The following is a 13,787-nucleotide window of genomic DNA, read 5'->3' on the forward strand; positions in this document are numbered from 1 at the left end:
ACATACCATTCCACAACTTAGGTTTACCATACTTGAACACATTCAACCACACACAGGCACTGACATAAATACAACATTGTCTCGAAAAGAAACACAATGGATTAAGAAATTAAGAAATTAGGGACCGTAATCCCGGGAGGTCTCAATGACCATTATGAACTTTTATGCTTTTTATGATAAATTTACTGGTATCCTAGAGTGTGAGGGGCTGTTTTCACATGCTTCTAAACGACATCAGCAGTTTCTGTTCACAAATCACTTTTTACCTTTTTACTTTTTCACTTTTTATTTACTATATTTCTTCTATTTCTTTTTTCCTATTTTCATTTCCTTTTCTCTATTTCCCTTCTCTCTTATTCGTTTCATCAGAATTATGGGCGCCATCTTAAATGAGGCAAACTGCTTTCATAAGTCCGTTTTCTATGTCCCTGAAGGCGGCACGCAACGCGTCGCTTAGTAGCCGGCGTACCTTGGATTTATCAATGGTGGGTGTTCCCCGCCTAGTTGATTTCAATCTGGAGTAGTGGAGATCGTTAAATGGAGAGCGTTTTTGTCCCAGCAGGTACGAGCAATTTTAATGATGTTTGGTCAATATTACCAAACTGGCTTACGCTCAGACACCCATTGAGTGTGTTCTCATGTCTATTTTAGATTATCTTAAGAACACGAAGGGTGCGAGTAATGTCCATTAGAAGGTAAGACGGAGACGCCGTCCCACTTTTCAAGTTAGGAATTAAGTCCGCTGCAGCTTGTAGTCTTAATGTAGTTTACGTTTGTTACATTCTAGTGACTTCTCGAGGTTTAATACGGATTGATGTCGAGCCATAGTCTTAATTTTCCCCGCGCATAAGGGTATGTTTCATTGGAACACTAATAGGTGACGCTGAAGTTTTTGGCTTCATTGAATTAATGAAACTTTAAATACCCACCATATCTACATTATTTTTATTTTTACTCTCACAGTGATACTTTTTTCTGGATATCGGGTAGATACTCCTGGTCCCAGTAGGACTGTATGAGGTACAGAGTTTATCAATTCACATTAGTTGGAGGTAGGGTAGCATTATGCACTAACAATGACACAGGTGTGTGGTGCATTATGAATTTAGTTTTTTCTCTCATTTTTTTCTCTCATCTTTTTCTCTTATTCCCCCTTGGTCTCTTCCATTGATTCCTTTTGGTTCACACACGGTTAATCTTGGAGATATGTATTCTACGGGGTTTCCTTTCTCTCTCAGTGGTGTCGTTTTTAAGAATGTAAATACCCACAGTCAAATGAGTAATGCTGGATATGTCTTGTACTGTATTCCATTGTCGTAAGAAATGAGGGAAGTGTTACTTCTTCTTTTCTTTTTGTATATTCGTAACCTGACTGACTCCGAAGACTTCAAATTGAACTTGTATTAGGATTTCTAGAATATGTATACCCCTGAAGAAGGGTTCAGATTGAACCTGAAATGCATTGGGTTTTAGTAAAATGTTGCTTTTTGGGATGTCAATTCATAAAGAATATACATATGTGTTGAGAAACCTTTACTTTGTGAAATTAACTAGATTATTGTTTCGGTGAAATTTATTTGAATTTACCTATTATATTTTGATTCGTGCTAAAATATTGAAGTAAAAACTTGAATGTCCTACTTGTGAAAAGTTTGTTCATAGAATTTAGGTCTTAGTGCCATTAAGCTGTGCAGGGTTCAGTCCCGGCTTTCCCCGGACTCTCTCTAATAGTGCCAATTGTCGCCACCTTGCTCCATGGTTCCAGGGTGCCTGTATTACAGGCAGGATTCTTTTTGTGCAAGAAGTGGAAATACCAGGGAGAAAGAAACATATTTCTCCTCGTTACCTCTCTGCTGGGATGACATTTCATTTTGACACATTCCCAGTTTTACTATTCTTAGTAAATGAATGAATGCACCAAAATCGTGAGTGGATGTAAGAGAACGCCCACACTCCACCCATGAAATGCCTTCACAATGCTGAGTAAAGCAAGGCAGCCACTTGCGCTGCCCTCTGTTACTCTACATTTACTAAGCTACAAAGAGCCACGTAAGGTGGCTTTGCATGACTGAAGGGCTTGCATTGCATTGGGTTGCCTTGTGTTGCCTTGAGAACATTTTATCTCATTAATTAATCCATTACCCTGAATGTTTAAAATGTTGAGCACCTAGGACATAGTGCTAACGGCCAACCGACAGTTTTATTGGTTTCAGATAACTCTAAAAAAGTTTTTTCATGGTCATAAATCACACCAAACTTCCTTTCGTGAAATTGCTAAAAAATGTTCGACCTTGTCATAAAAGGATATAGAAGGAAAGCAGAGCAAGACATGATCTCTAAATTTGTTAGAGAAAAAATAGTGTGAAATGCCGTGGAGGACACTGGGTACGAGGCCAAAACAGATGTTCTCTCTAAGTCACTTTGAGACATTGCCAGCATCGTAATTACAAGTCGAATTGACAGGATAACAAGAAAAAAGCTTTGCTGCAGCCCTTCGACAATTATATTTAGAGGAGCACACTGGTGTTGACACCTTCTGCTGAGACGATCCAGTGACATCGGGCAGGTTGAAACCCTACCCGAATGTCATAGCTGTTTGCATTATAGTCTTAAAAATTACCTGCAGTGATACCCTGCAACATATTCGGAAATGCTGTAAATTACACAGAAAAATTACTTTTGGCTATACAATGTCTGCTTTAGCTGTATCAGTTGCTTTGAAAGAGCTGGTTAATGCACAGAATGCATTCACTCCATAATAGCAAAAAGAGGAATGTACTCATTGGGCCAGACAAACAAATCTCTTTTGTAAAATAACAGGCTTTGTCACTGCAAAGCGTGCTTCTCATTCTGGTGAAGGTGCTTTCTGAATCACAACTAGGATGGTTCGTTGAAAGGGATGCCCTCTACCTACCACGACTCGGGTTAGAATACATATTAATAGAGTATGAACAAAATTGCAGCCACAAACCTTTGATCAGTTACCGACATTCTACAAAGTGTGATAACTGATTCACAAAGAATGAAACTATGAGGGTAGTGGGACAACATTCATATTGTGGTTCATGGTGTGTGACTTCAGTGGCTGTAGACAGTGATTCAAGGGGCCCCTGCATGTACCTTGCAATGCCATTTATTTATTTATTTATTTAATGTATTCTTATAAAGCGCAGACTTTACCCGAAGGTGTCAGAGCACTGTACCATAGAACCAGTTACGTTACATGAGAGAACTGTTACAGGAATGGAACAAATAAAAATAGCATGCCATAGAATCAAAGTGACGTAAGCATAAGGCACACAATCTCAGGCACAGCAAGCACAGACTGTACAAGCACAAATATGAATATAAATGACAAATCTTACAATGAATAAAGAACTTTCTGGCGAAAAATAGCAGGCCATAGAATCAAACCAACTCAGGCAAACGGAACACAAAATCAAACGCAGCAAGCACAGGATGTACAAATAAAAATATAAATATATGTGACACATTTACAATGACTAAAGAACTTCCTGGCGAGGTCTGAGAAGGGGGGAATTAGTTCCGAAAGTGTCTTTGGAATAAAAGAGATTTGAGGTCCGCTTTGAAGATCTGGATGGAGGTGATGGCACGGAGCGAGGGAGGAAGTGAGTTCCTGATTCTCACCGCATTACCTGAGAACGATTGTGCCATCAATTTTTCCCTTTTGAAGGAGGGGGGGCTCAAGAAGGAACTTTTCCGCATTCCGAGACGGTCTTGAGCCTCCAGACAATTTCAGTTTATTCGCCAGATAGCGAGGGGAGGAAGAGTGCAAAGCTTTGTGGGTGATGCACGCCGTTTTATAGATAGCTCTAGCCTCGATGGGAAACCATAGGAGAGAAGACAGTATAGGGGTGATGTGGTCACTTCGTTTGGACCCTGAAATGAAGCGAGCTGCTGAATGGAGGACGGATTTGAGGGGAGAGAGGGGAGATTTGGGCAGGCCAGTCAGAAGAGAATTACAATAGTCTAATCTAGAGAGAACTAGCGATTGAACCAAGGTTTTTAGGTCATTCTCCCGCAAGAACCGACGAATCCCCCAAAAAAGGCGCAGCTGATAATGTGCGCTCTTGGCCATGGAATTGATGTGTGAGATTAGGTTGAGTCTTTTGTCCAGTATGACACCTAAGGATTTAGCGCAGTCCAAAATGATGGGTTTACTGTTGAGTAGATACAACTGATCCAACCAGGATTGAACAGGAGGCGAGGAGAGAGAGTTAGATAAGAGGAGGTATTCCGTTTTAGAGGGATTGAGAATGAGTTGGTGCACTAACATCCAGTTGTGAATAGCATTGAGAGTAGAGCTGAGTAGTGATAGATCATGAGGGGAAGACACCTTGAGGTATATTTGGGTGTCGTCTGCATAGAGATGGTAGAGGATTCCAGATTTGCTTAGGAGGTTCCCTAATGGTTCCAGATAAAGATTAAACAGAGTGGGAGCAAGGATAGAACCTTGAGGGACGCCTTGACCAACCACCAGTGGAGACGAGAGACTGTTCGCAATCTTAATCATTTGGGATCTGTCCGAGAGGAAAGAGGCAAACAATTTGAGTACTATGCCTTCCACGCCCATTCTCTGATGAAGAATGTTCAGGAGGGAGTTGTGATTAACAGTGTCAAAAGCTGCAGAGAGGTCAAGAAGAATCAGAAGGCAAAATTCCCCCGAATCGTGAATATGCAGCGCATCATCGATCACTTTCAGCAGGGCTGTTTCAGTGCTGCAATTTTGAATAAAGTCCGACTGGAACATGTCGAGGGGATTATTGTCCATAATGTGTTGGGATAGTTGTTTTGCAACACATTTGTGTGTGATCTTTGAAGGAAAAGGGAGATTGGTGATGGGGCGGAAGTTATTGAGGTCATTTACATCTGCAGAGTTTTTTTTTAGAAGGGGGTAACCTGTCCTGTTTTGAGGACAACTGGAAGGGATCCTTGACTGAGGAAGAGATTGACTAGCCTGGTCCAGTTGGAAAGGGTGTTAGTATTGAAATCAATGGCAATGCCACTGGGTATGGTGTCAGAAGAATGGTTGGAGGGTTTGGTTTCGCGGATGCATTTGAGGAGATCAACCTCCGAGATGGTGGCAAAGTTGTGCCAGGTGACTAAGGCTTTTCGCTCCTCAATGAGGGTGGGGTGGGTGACCTGTTCCACCAGAGATTTTACCTTTTGATCGAAGAATATAGCGAACTCAGTTGCTTTCTTTGAAGCCTCCTCAGGCTTGATGGTTTGGAAAAAACAATTTGGGTTTTTGATGAGGTCGAAAAGTTTTTTTGGTCTGTTTTTAGCTGAATCAAGGAGAGATCTGAAATGAGATGTTTTTTCCTGGAAGTTGTGCTGGTGGTTATTGGATCTTGCTGAGCGTAAAAGAGAGAGGTTGGGGGTGGATGGAGAATGTCTCCAGTGCTTCTCCAAGATTCTGAGGTTTTTCCTTTTGTCATAGAGAGCTTTGTTGATCAAAGGAGCTGTTGGGGTGGGTCTTTTCCTTTTGCTTTGGAGTGGAGCAACCTTGTCGATCTCGACAGCAAGGATTGAGAGGCAAAGGGGAGCGAGATCGTTGACATCCGTATTGGGGTCTAGACTAGGAAGTGAACGCATAGCAGAATCACATAGAATCTCAAGATCAATGTTTTTTGTGTTGCAGAACCACGTAGATGCTCTTTTAGGTTGGTCGAGAGTTAAAGTGTGAGAGAGGTGAAAAAAGAAGGGAATGAGGAAATGGTCAGACCAGTCAACACGGATGGGTGAAGCAGAGGTAATCTGGTCTGATTTGGATATCACAAGGTCCAGAATTGAGCCCTTGGCGTGTGTAATTTCCGAGCAGTGTTGGGCAAGATCGTTAGCTGAGAGAAAGGTTGCAAGCTTGTTGGCAGCCGAGCTCGGAGGTCTCTTTTCCTGCATTTGCAGGGCTTGGCAGGAATCGCAAAATGTCTCATGCTTTGTAAATGTACATTTTGTGATGCAACTGATTAGCTCTTCAATCACATCTGAAAATGGAGCCCAGGTCGCAAACCAGTCAATCTAAAGCTTGTACCTCTAGACGCTGGCTCATAACCTATGGACTACATTGTTTTTAAAGAAGCATATAAGATACAAAATATTGACAAAGTGTACTCAGAAACAGGAACATCATTTGGAGAATGTGCACCAAATATAAACATTGCATAGATACAATTTTACATGTTAAAAGAACACAGCAGTCAATAAGGTACTCTTTGGGTTGAATCTGATGAATGTCTGCTAGCGTGGTGCACTGGAGTGTGGCCTTCAGGTATCAGGTGAGGGCAGGAACTGAGCCCCTATGAGTATGGAAACACCGATTCCAACCCTCTAACTCTGTACTCTCTGTAACAGCAATTATGCTTCACCTTGTGGGTCTGATTCCATGTTTGCACATCTGGGAGCAAAACAATACCCCAACATTTGCACAACAAACATGTTACCCCCCCAAAAAAATCTTTTTACCTCATTTGGTTCTCCAACAGGTTGAATTACAAGTTAAGGAACCTCCAAAATATCAATTAGTGGAGTAAAACAGTTAATAATGTAAGTAAAGGGGACCACTCAATTACGGAGTTCTAGATCAATGAAAGGTAAAGGGTTTTATTACAAAATAAAAAACAGAAGCGGTGCAGAAACGATGCCATAAAGGCTCTCAAATGCAAAATCAGAATTAGTTTAAGCCTCAAATGAGTAGCAAAATAAAAGAAAGTTGGGCAGCATCCCTAGTAAAATCCAAAAGTGTTCTAGATCACTCCCAGAATGTGGGGGTTTTCATACACAAGTCTGTCTTAAGTCAAACTTAAGACAAAATCCTAACTTTACTACTACTAAATACCTCTGTCAATACCAAAAGTAGTAAGTTTAGGATTTTGTCTCAGATTAGTTCTCTGAATTGGCCCAATTGTCTGTTTGGAAAAGCAGAAGACAGGGAAAAATACACACCATCAACTTAACACATAAGCACCATCCCAATTCAAGAATATTATTCTGCACCCCTTATGCTAATGCCATCCAGACATGTTCTAATAGAGATGAAACATTTAAATGATGGAACTTTCAGTGAATGAATGACCAGTATTCACAACAGAAGGCAGTGGAAGAAAACTTTTCCCCACAGGCGCTACAAGCACAGTCAAACTTTGCTTTATTTCCACTGTTTTCATTATCAATGTCTCGCTTCCAGTGTAGTCTTGGGGTCTGCATCAAGTCCTGTGAGATGGATGTCATTATGTGTGTCGACCTGCACCCATCACATGGATTGCATGCAACAGGGGATGTGTATTAGACTCCACGTCCTTGATGTGCCAATGTTGCTGCCATTTGGCCAGTAGCGTACGATGCGCTAGGAAGTGACCAGGGGGGGATACATGGTGTTTGTAAAAGTGTTCAAAGGCATGAAACCGCCTTCCTGGAACAATGTGCCCAGTGTGTCCAACCCTTTGTCTTTGAGAGTTCCATCCCCTCTCATTCAAGCAGATCCCTGAAAGGTCATATGAATCATAAGTGGATTTCCGGCGTGTTTGGCACCTGTGTCGGAGTTAGGCCAAATGCGATGCAGGGCGCGCAACAAAATTTGTTTTAATTATTAAAATGTTTACTTATCTCTAATCGGCCATAATCTGTAGTTTACTACACCCCACCCTGCCCCTCCCCGCCCCACATCATCGCCCATCAGCACTCCCACAATAGCCCGCTACTGGTCCCTGGTATAGTTAGCATATGTGGTTCACTGTCAAAATATTGATGTTAAAAATATAAAAGTAAAAAATATTGATGCAAAAATATTAACTCCCTATACTTAAATAGGTAAGTACCGAAAATTAGAGAAAACAATATCGATGTAAAAAATATAGTTGTACAGAGTATCGAATTTTATATATATATACATATAAAATAAAATAATATTACATTTCTTGAATAATAAAATTGGTATAGAAAAGTAAGTAGATTTAATATCAATTAAAAAAATATAATAAATAAACTTAATTAAAAAAGTGAAACACACATACATAATAATTCGTATATATTTACTTTAAACCAATTAATAAACTAATAATTTTAATGCAACACAGGGATATAAACAATATGGGGTTACGAAGCGATCAAGTGAAAAATTGAAAGATGAGTTTTGTGCTCTGTCTAAAACAGGAGAAGGAAATCAGCCTGCAGAATCTGAGCCACTGTGGTGTTCGAAGTTTTTAGTGCAAAGCAGCAGAAGGACCGTTGTCTGTTACTTCCCTTCTTTTAAGTTAATTCATTCCAGTATGGAGATGCTAATGGTGTTGCGTGATGTACTTGATCTGACTGGCCTCTTGGTCTTGGTTGTGGGTTGTGGTGCTGGCACTGAGACCCTTGTAGATGATGAAGGTTGTTTTGTATGACAGGCATATCTGCAGGGGGAGCCAATGTACTTCTCCGAGTGACATGGTAATTCTGTTGAATATGAGAAGACCTTGGGTGAGTCATTCTCCGATTTGAAAGATGTTCCTCGTGCTGGTCAGCCACGGCCCGTATAGGGCGTGCCAATGGGCGGTGATGTGGGGCGGGCGAGGGGCAGGGTGGGGGGGTGGTAAAAAGTGGCAAACGGACGATTTCAGGTAAGTAACAACAAAAAAAACAACTAATTTTGTTGCGCGTGCTGCATCGTATTTGGCGATGCAGCGTGCGCAACGAAATTCGTTTTTTTTTCGTTACACACCTGAAATCGTCCGTTTGCCGCTTTTTACAACCTTCGTCTGTAAATTAAAACAGTAAACTATTTAGAAATCTTCAATATTAAATTTCCCACTCCACAGAGTGCAACTGTAGGGATAGCGGAGGGGTAAAAATTACTATTCCCACTCCAGTGAGTGCAACAGTAGAGAAAGTGTTGGATAGCGGAGGGGTAAAAATTACTATTCCAACTCCAGTGAGTGCAACAGTATGAAAAGTGTTGGATAGCGGAGGGGTTAAAATTACTATTCCCACTCCAGTGAGTGAAACAGTAGGGAAAGTGTTGGATAGCGGAGGGGTAAAAATTACTATTCCAACTCCAGTGAGTGCAACAGTAGGAACCATGTTGGATAGTGGAGGGGTAAAAATTACTATTCCCACTCTGGTGACTGCAAAAAAAGGGAAGGTATTGGACAGCGGAGGGCTAACAATTACTAGTCCCACTCCAGTGAGTGCAACAGTAGGGAAATTGTTAAATTGCAGAGGAGTAGCAATTAATAATCTTACTCCAGTCAGTTCAAAATTAAAAACAAACCAACTTTTAACAATTAAAATTTTTTTTTTTAAATGTAAAGATATATAAATGTGTTAAAAGTTCAAATACAAATATATGTAATATTAAATATAAAAATATTATAATGTTATATATATATATATATATATATATATATATATATATATATATATATATAAAGGACACAAAAGATTTCCTTACCAAACTACAGAACCTGAAGTGGGATGATGACTGCCATCTCATCACCATGGATGTCCAGGCCCTTTATACCATCATTGACCATCAACAGGGCCTGGAAGCCTGTGAGCATTTTTTAGATGCACGTCCCCTTCGGTTCAAAGAGCACAGCAAAATGTTACTAGAAATGGTGGAATTCTAGCTCTTGAACAATTTCTTCCTGTTTGATGGTATTCTCTACAAGCAGGAGACTGGGACCGCGATGGGTTTATGTTTTGCTCCCAGTTTTGCGAACCTCTTTATGGGGCACTGGGAGCAGAAGATCTTCATGGACCCATCATGGTCGGAACATGTGAGTCATGTTGCTACTTGGTGGCGTTACATAGATGATCTCTTCGTGGTGTGGAGAGGGTAGAAGCAGCGAATTGCTTCATTGACCTCCTTAACGCCAATGCCAACAACATCGTGCTCACGAGCAGCATATGTAAGGTTATGGCCGAATACCTTGATGTCAGAATTGACATCAAGGACAATAAAATACATACCTCACTTTTCAGGAAAGCAACTGCCGGCAACAGTATTCTCCATGCCCTCAGCAGCCACCCGGACACTCTGAAATGGACTATAACTTATGGTGAGCTGCTGAGGGCAAGGAGAAACTGCAACACCGATGATGGCTATCAGCGCGAGTACACTGAAATGCTGGAACGGTTCAAAAACAGAGGGTATCCAGCATGGGTGTTGAAAAAAGCCAAACTAAGAGCAGACAAAATCCCCAGAAGTGCTACTCTAGAGGACAAAATATCTGATGATAAGGAATACAATGTGAACAGTACGCGACTCATCTTAACTTACAACACTGAGTCACGACAAGTACACAAGATACTGGCCAAAAACTGAGACATCTTAAAAAGTGATAATATCATAGGAGAACTTGTTCCCGAAAGACCAAGTATCACATACAGGAAAGGCAGGAATATCAGAGACCTATGTGTACGTAGTGATATCACCATGTACCCCACTACCCAAGACTTTGTTCCTAAGGGATTTTTTCCTTGTGGCCATTGCAAAGGTTGTAGGAACAGCACTCATGTAAAAAAAGTGAAATACAATAGAGTTGAGAAAGAGATCACCCAATTTCTCACTTGTAGTACCACGCATGTTGTATACGTGATTGTTTGTCCCTGCAGGCTTTGGTATATAGGCAGCACGACTGCACACGCCAAAAAACGCATACTGGAACACTATCGTGCCATTGCACAAAATGATGAAAAGTATCCTGTGGCAAGGCACTTTCGTGACAAACATTTCTCGAACCCTGCACTGTTGAGTTTTTTCATTTTAGAACAGATTGACAGGAACCCCAGGGGTGGTAACAGAGTGTTGAGACTGAGGCAGAATGAATCTAAACGTATCATCAATTTCCAGACCAAGGTCCCTGGGGGCCTGAATCAGGATGAGGAGCTGGCAGTCCATCTGAAGGAGAACTAATGTTCTCACCAGTGTTGTTATACATGACTATCTCATGCATGGGGACATTTGCTGGTCTCCACCAGCCTTCCCAGGGACCCTGTAACAAATGTTCTCGGATTCCCATGTAGCCATACCAACTCACACAGTCGGGGCATCTGATATTGGACATTTTCTCTGCATCTTCTTCTCCATGGTTTTAGTGCTTTAATTTGTTTATTTATTGTTTGTATACATTGCGAAAAATGCTTTTTAATTTAACAATATTTTTTATATATTCCCCAACAGGAGAACAGTCGGGGAACAGGGCCACGTCACTGCACTCACTTACACGGCCCTTTATTGTCTATTCTCACCTTACAACACTGAGCACGCCTTTGATGGGCACCTGTTGCAAGCACCAGGACATCGCAGCATTCTAATGGGCCTGTCGAGCAAGGACCTAATTTTCCGTGCACTGTGATTCCATGTATTTTACCTGATAACTTGACACCATAGTGTTCTCATGTGTTCCGTGATCACAGGGCGCAACCGGGTATTTGACCTGATAACTGTGTACCCTTTCGAGTGCTACTTGATCTTTCTAGTTGCACTTCATTGCAAACCCACGTACAATGATTATTATTATTTTGCGGGCACGTCTATGATCACATTGATGGACACTATCAGGCAGATGCGCTCGGGATTATACTTTAATGTGTGTCCATTCTGTGAGATGCACATTTCCAGACGACACCCACGCACGTTGTAGGGCTCTATTATGAGGACCTTTATTTTACACTCTGTCAGAGTTGTCATTTGACATAGTTTGTTTGTTTGCTTACTTGCAAGAACATTACATATGAACCATTGACATTATGTACACACTATGTTTATATGTTTTTTGGCCGTTCCAAGATGTCTGCCATTGAGTTGTCAGCCTACCAGTCCGCTGTCTGTGTCCATGAACTGCTTGTAACTTTATTAAGACTGTTTGCACGCATCTTCACTTACGTGATCAAGGCTTCCCACAAGCCGAAACATGTTGTAGGTGTAAATAAACACCCTTGGACTTTGCATTCTGGCGTTGTGTGTTGGTCTCTGAGAGCGTTGCGATTTTGGTACTGTTTATTCGTAATATATATATATATATATATATATATTCACTGAAAAAACCATAGGTTATAGACCATATATAGTTAGGAATTAGCATTTACAAAACCTTGAAAATTCACTGAAAAAACCATAGGTTATAGACCATATATAGTTAGGAATTAGCATTTAAAAAACCTTATTTTACTCACACAAAACCATTGAAATTCCATATATAGTTAGTTGCACTAACTATATATCGCGCACCCGCAATCCACTGCTGATCATGTCACATATTACATCATTCATGACATGGTCAGTGACATCACTGATGACATCACTGATGCCATCTCAAATGACATCACTGATGAGATCACTGATGACATCTCATTTGACATCAATGACCACATCACTGATGATATCATTCATGTGACAATACAATGCATCTCCTCACATTTTAATATAACCTCTGTTTCACCCAGTGTTAAATACAGAGTATAATGTTTGAAACCATTGACACACCAATACTAGTTACTACATACGTACTCACTGATTCCTACGTCTACACACACATTCACTCATTCACCCATACAATCATTCATACATACAATCACTCATCTTTACAACACTATCATATGCACTCATACACCTATACAGACACTCACACTCTGCCACTCATCCATGGAGTTACTCACACACCTAGTCAGTCCTGTAAAGAATCAATCACACTTCCATTTTCTTGTCTATACAGTTAAACATAGAGCACCTTACATTTTCAAACATATACTAACACATACTTACTTTCTTATACAATCATTGATACAAGTACACATTGATCTGCACAGAGTCACACACCTCCCAGCCAGCCACACACACACTCAGTCTCCCATACAAATACTTGGACAATCAATCAATAACCCATATAGTTAATCATATAGCTACTGATCAACACATGCAGCAGTTTACAGAACAACAGACATATTGATGCACAAATTAAGACAGTTTAGTCACTAACCCATGCACTCAGTGAGACACATTTAATCACTCACTCACACATTCAGTCATGCACCTACTAAATCCTTCGTCCAGACACTTATACATCTACTCATTCTTCAATATGTAAAACATATTTAAACTTTACAGAAACACACAGTCACTGGATGATGTCATCAGTGATCTCATCAGTGATGTCATTTGAGATGTCATCAGTGATGTCATCAGTGATGTCACTGACCATGTCATGAATGATGTAATATGTGACATGATCAGCAGTGGATTGCGGGTGCGCGATATATAGTTAGTGCAACTAACTATATATGGAATTTCAATGGTTTTGTGTGAGTAAAATAAGGTTTTTTAAATGCTAATTCCTAACTATATATGGTCTATAACCTATGGTTTTTTCAGTGAATTTTCAAGGTTTTGTAAATGCTAATTCCTAACTATATATGGTCTATAACCTATGGTTTTTTCAGTGAATTTCAATGGTTTTTTAATAGCAAATATCATAAGCTGTCGAATGTCAAGTACGTGGTAAGTGAAAACATTTTCGTGTTTATGCACACTGATCTGCTTTGAATGGTGCCCCCCCCCTCATTTCTATTAGGAGTTCTCTCTCTTTGCACATAGTGAAGGGTAGTTAACGCAGGCCTTTGCCCCCGTTGTAATACGTCGTGCCTGCTTCTCTCTCCATTTGATTGATTGTTATCCAAGTATTTACTGTTTTAGAATTGGTTCTCTTTGGTTCATTCTCTATTTACAAACAAACACAGAGTCGCAATACTCTGTTTAGTCTTCGCAGATAACGAAAAATCGTGTAAAA

At 40.5% G+C, this 13,787-nt stretch overlaps 1 long non-coding RNA gene across 1 annotated transcript in view; it reads left to right on the top strand.

Moving 5' to 3' along the window:
* Window positions 1–514: 514 nt before the first annotated feature.
* Window positions 515–13,787, top strand: part of LOC144827111 (uncharacterized) — a 60,010-nt gene continuing 46,737 nt past the window's right edge. Inside the window, exons 1-2 of the long non-coding RNA XR_013610024.1 lie at window positions 515–562; window positions 652–695. This is a non-coding gene — a long non-coding RNA (uncharacterized LOC144827111). The remainder of the gene's footprint in view (window positions 563–651; window positions 696–13,787) is intronic.

Source organism: Lissotriton helveticus, chromosome 4_1 (genome assembly GCF_964261635.1).
Source record: "Lissotriton helveticus chromosome 4_1, aLisHel1.1, whole genome shotgun sequence".
In the NCBI taxonomy this organism is placed as follows: domain Eukaryota; kingdom Metazoa; phylum Chordata; class Amphibia; order Caudata; family Salamandridae; genus Lissotriton; species Lissotriton helveticus.